We start from the raw sequence: 6000 nt of genomic DNA, 5'->3' as shown, positions 1-6000 counted from the left end.
CCATGGTGTATGTGTGGAATGAGGGCACTGCTTCCCCCCATATAAAAATTCTGCTCTCATAATGACATTTTCTTTCAGTCTCCACATTTATAGCATTGCTGTAACTTAAAACATTAGTTGGACATATAGTTTAGGCATCCAAAGAAAAGGGAAAGGCAAAGTGGGGAGTTTCAGAGGATGCAATCTACACAGGGTGACACCATCAGAGAGATGACACTAAGATGGCTGTCTTTAAAAGCTTTCAGAAAGACAAATAACTCATCTTCATACAAGACAGAACACACGTTTAAAAACATTTGTATGGGAGCCTGAAGATCCACTGTGTTTTGAGACTAGAAGTTCTAACATTTCACAAAAGATTAATGTCACCAGCTTTCTGCTTTCTACTGGTTGTCATATATAAATTCTGGTCACCAAGTCTATCTTTGGAGGTCTCCCTCTGCAACCACGAAGCACAAATCCCTTTTTAATCCCTCATAGATATGCCTTCTCAGCTCTCATTGCTTGCTGGCAAATATGTAGATGGAGGGAAGGAGGGGAATTTTTATTTCAATTGAATCTACCTATTTAGCTCTGAATACAGAAAACCCATGTTTCCACCAGTATCTAAAAATGTAGATTTCCTTTCTTTTAAAGTTAGCATAAACCAAATATAGATATAACAAAGGAATTATGTGTGAATCTGCACTGTAGAATAAATGCAGTCAGAAACCACTTCAATTGCCGTAACTCAATGCTGTGAAATCTTGGGGTTTGTAGATTGGCAAGCACTCTTTGGCGGAGAAGACTACAGAGCTTGTAAAACTACAGCTCACATAATTCCATAGCATGGAGTCATGTTAAACTAATGTCAAACTGCATTCTTTCTAAAGTGTAGATAGGCCCTATCTCTACCTATTGGAATTGTAAGAACATTTGCAAATCATTCATCTTTAGTGACACTCTAAAACAGGTACAGGTAAACTAAGACCCGGGGGCCAGATTTGGACCCATGTCTGTTTACCACAGCCCCTCCTCATTTTCCCTGTCATCTTGTCAGAAGGACACGACATCAGTGCCGCATCCTTAAGCCAAAAAGACCTCCTCCCGACATAAGGACAGTGAGAGTGGCCCCATCCTTATGCCGGGAGGGTGGCTCAAAGAAGGCACGTGGCTGCTGAGAGCCCTCTGGAGCACTCTCAACCGGCACCTGTCTCGCCCTTCTCCCGGCATAATGCCAAGAAGACAGCCCGAGGATCAGGGGAGGAGAATGGGGAGGGGGATCGGGGGGGGGGAGAGAATCGGGGCAGCCCCCACATGTCCCACGTTCCTCCCGGCATAAGGATAGGGCAAGCAACTCTGTTCTTATGCTGAGAGGACAATCCAAAGATGACCCAGGCCCTGCCCTGCCCCCTCCTGGCCCCACCCTCTCCTGGACCCTCCCAGGCCTGTGCTCACCCAGCATGTGCCCAACCCCCTCCCTCCTGGCCTGGCCCGGCCATGCCTGCTCTAAAAAGATATGAACAATAAGCCAAAAGATGCCTCCAAGGTCATTTAGCCGGCATGACTGTATGGATCGCCATTCCCTTCCCGCTGAAGCGGCACCTATTGGTCTACTCACATTTGCATGTTTTCAAACTGCTAGGTTGGCAGAAGCTGGGCCTAACAGCAGGAGCTCACCCTGTTCCCCAGATTCAAACCACCAAACATTTGGTTAGCAAGTTCAGCAGCTCAGTGGTTTAACTCTCTTCGCCACCAGGGGGCCTTATAATGATTAAAGTGGTATCCTATCCAAATTGGCATTACTATGTAATGTATATACAGTCTGTGTTATTTAAACTAAAGCAGCAACAGCACAAATACAGTAACAAGAAGGCCTTCATTTGTCAAAGGTCAAGCTCTTATAAATGTTTACATATTTCCATTATAAGCACAAAGCCAAGAGAAAACTCTGTTCTGATTAAAAGAGATTAAAGATTTTCTGGAGCATATGATTATAAGCACCATACATACTTAACATTGTTAAGTGCAAGTGAGCTTTCCAGTGGTCATAAGCCCTGTGGAGAGAAAAAAACAATGCATTGTTTGTATAAACCATAACATTGTATTGTTTGGGTTTTGACACATTGAGGTCAAACTGGAATATAGGCATAAAGAAACTCATAGATATTTCAGCTCTTTAGAAATTATAAGAAACAGAGGTGTCAAACACATTAGTGAGAAGGTTACCTTGTTCACACTGTATGAAGCAAAACGTTCATTCTGCAATCTTCTCTTTTTCCAGAAAATCTTTTAAGGCAGGAAACATCTGTAGTAGGGCCTAGATCCAACGGAGCAAAAAAAAATAGCACATTAATTTGATTATTTTAACAGTTTTAATGTGTTTTAAGGGGTTTTAATTGGTAGGTTGTGCACTTCTGTTGCAATATTTGTAAGTTGTGAATTTTAAATTGCACTACTGTTAAAATGCTGAGTAGTACAAATAAAATACTAACCATGCATGTAGTCATGGCTCAAGTAATAGTACCAGGGGTGCACAATGAGAAACTGTGCTGGATCCTTTCCTTGCACTAACTCTTGGCATTCATTTCCAGCCATGCTATGGATATTGGGCAAATGTTAAAATACTATTGAATTCCAGCAAAAATGTGTTTACTTTAAGCTGAATCACCCCATACAGCATCTCAATTCCTTCTCCCATTCTCTGTGAATATTCCTCTGCTGTCACACTTTGCAAATCCAAATTAAGTTACTTCAGATTAGGTTCTGTAAGTTAAAGTTGCACTCATTTCAATGTAATGTTTACAAGCCATTGTTCCGCGTCCTAGTCTCCAAGGAAGCAGAAAACAAGCTTGCTCCCTCCTTCCTGTGGCTTCCTCTCACATATTTATACATGGCTATCATATCTCCTCTCAGCCTTCTCTTCTTCAGGCTAAACATGCCCAGTTCCCTAAGCCGCTCCTCATAGGGCTTGTTCTCCAGACCCTTGATCATTTTAGTCGCCCTCCTCTGGACACATTCCAGCTTGTCAATATCTCTCTTGAATTGTGGTGCCCAGAATTGGACACAATATTCCAGATGTGGTCTAACCAAAGCAGAATAGAGGGGTAGCATTACTTCCTTAGATCTAGACACTATGCTCCTATTGATGCAGGCCAAAATCCCATTGGCTTTTTTTGCCGCCACATCACATTGTTGGCTCATGTTTAACTTGTTGTCCACGAGGACTCCAAGATCTTTTTCACACGTACTGCTCTCGAGCCAGGCGTCACCCATTCTGTATCTTTGCATTTCATTTTTTCTGCCAAAGTGGAGTATCTTGCATTTGTCACTGTTGAACTTCATTTTGTTAGTTTTGGCCCATCTCTCTAATCTGTCAAGATCGTTTTGAATTCTGCTCCTGTCCTCTGGACTATTGGCTATCCCTCCCAATTTGGTGTCGTCTGCAAACTTGATGATCATGCCTTCTAGCCCTTCATCTAAGTCATTAATAAAGATGTTGAACAGGACCGGGCCCAGGACGGAACCCTGCGGCACTCCGCTCGTCACTTCTTTCCAAGATGAAGAGGAAGCATTAGTGAGCACTCTCTGTGTTCGTCCACTTAACCAATTACAGATCCACCTCACCGTAGTTTTGCCTAGCCCACATTGGACTAGTTTCCTTGCCAGAAGGTCATGGGGGACCTTGTCGAAGGCCTTACTGAAATCCAGGTACGCTACATCCACGGCATTCCCCGCATCTACCCAGCTTGTAGCTCTATCGAAGAAGGAGATCAGATTAGTCTGGCATGACTTGTTTTTGATAAATCCATGTTGACTATTAGCGATGACTGCATTTGTTTCTAAGTGTTTGCAGACTGCTTCCTTAACAATCTTTTCCAGAATCTTGCCCGGTATCGACGTGAGGCTGACCGGACGGTAGTTGTTTGGGTCGTCCTTTTTTCCCTTCTTGAAGATTGGGGCCACATTGGCCCTCCTCCAGTCTGCTGGAACTTCTCCCATTCTCCAAGAACTCTCAAAGATGGTTGCCAATGGTTCCGAAATGACTTCCGCTAGTTCCTTCAATACTCTGGGGTGTAGTTGATCTGGCCCTGGGGACTTGAACTCATTAAGAGCAGCCAGGTATTCCTGGACGACTTCTTTCCCAATTTGGGGTTGGATGTCCTCCAATCCCTCATCCACTCCATCTTGCTGAGGTTGAAGACTCTCTTTTTGTGAGAAGACCGAGGCAAAGAAGGCATTAAGTAGTTCTGCCTTTTCCCTATCCCCTGTCAGCATTGCCCCATCTTCTCCTCGAAGAGGTCCTATCGCCTCCTTGTTTTTCCTTTTTCTACTGACATAAGAATAGAAGCCCTTTTTATTGTTTTTAATGTCCCTGGCAAGTCTGAGCTCGTTTTTTGCTTTAGCTTTGCGGACCTTTTCCCTACAGGTGTTGGCTATTTGTTTGAATCTTCTTTGGTGATTTCTCCCTTTTTCCACTTCTTGTGCATGTCTCTTTTGTGTCTTAGCACAGTTAGAAATTCTTTGGACATCCATTCTGGCTTCTTTGCACTTGTCCTATTTTTTCTCTTTGTTGGCACGGTTTGCAATTGCGCCTTGAGTATTTCACTCTTGAGAAATTCCCATCCATCCGTAGCTCCCTTGTCTTTTAGTATCTGTGTCCACGGAATGCTGCTCAGCGTTTCCTTCATTTTTTGGAAATCAGCTCTCCTAAAGTCCAAAATGCGGGTTCGACTTGTCTTAGTTTCGGCCTTCCTTTGTACCTCAAATTGCAGTAGCACATGGTCACTTGCCCCTAAGGATCCTACCACTTCGACCGCATCGTTCAGGTCCTCCGCATTTGTTAGGATGAGATCAAGAGTAGCCAATCCCCTTGTTGCCTCTTCTACCTTCTGGACCATGAAATTGTTTGCAAGGCAAGCGAGGAATTTGTTGGACCTTGTACTCTTGGCCGAGTTTGTTTTCCAGCAAATATCGGGATACTTGAAATCGCCCATGACTACTACATCTCTTTTCTGTGCCTGATTGGTCAACTGTTGGCAGAAGACTTCATCAAGATCTTCCTCCTGGCTTGGGGGTCTGTAGTAGATGCCTACAACGACATCTTTTTGAGTCCCAGTTCCCTTGATTCTTATCCAGATGATTTCAAGCTGGTTTCCCAGATTGCTGTCTTGAATTTCTTCTGTAGCATAAGAGTTTTTGACATATAAGGCTACTCCGCCTCCTCTCCCCTTTGTTCGGTTTCTGTGAAAGAGGTTATACCCCTCGATATCTACATTCCAGCGATAGGAGTCATCCCACCAGGTTTCAGTGATGGCTATGATATCATATTTGTGGTGTTGTGCTAGAAGTTGGAGTTCGTCTTGTTTATTTCCCATGCTCTGTGCATTAGTGTAAAGACATGTGAGCCCCTGGGATCTTCCCTTGAGCTGTTTAATTGGGATTATTGTGCTTTTGGTACTTGGTCCTTGTTGTGTTTGTGCAGCCCTCCGTTTAGCCTTCTGGCGATTCCCAGACATTATGGGTAAAGTAGTGTTCGCAAGGCTGTTGTCCCCCTCCCCCGGTGGACCTAGTTTAAAGTGCGTCTAATGAGGTTTGCGAGTCTGTGAGCAAAAAGGTGTTTTCCTACTTGTGTGAGATGCACCCCATCCCTTGCCAGTAGGCCATTCTCCTGGAATAGCAGGCCATGGTCGAGGAAGCCAAAGCGTTCCTCCTGACACCATTTTCTAAGCCAGTCATTGACCTGTACTATTTTTCTGGCTCTTGTGGGTCCGTGTCTTACAACAGGGAGGAGGGATGAAAAGACCACCTGTACATTACATTCTTTTAGCATTGCTCCTAGAGCTCGAAAATCATTTGTGATCTTTTGAAACGTATGCCTTGCAGTATCATTGGTTCTTACATGAATCAACATGAGGGGAGGATGGTGATAGAGCTTGAGGAGCCTGGTGAGCCTCTGAGTGATATGGTGTATTTTTGCCCCCGGTAGGCAGCATATTTCTTGAGCCATCCCATCTGGTC

The sequence above is a fragment of the Anolis sagrei genome, chromosome 2 (assembly GCF_037176765.1).
Source record: "Anolis sagrei isolate rAnoSag1 chromosome 2, rAnoSag1.mat, whole genome shotgun sequence".
NCBI lineage: Eukaryota > Metazoa > Chordata > Lepidosauria > Squamata > Dactyloidae > Anolis > Anolis sagrei.
Note: the sequence above shows the minus strand (reverse complement) of the source record.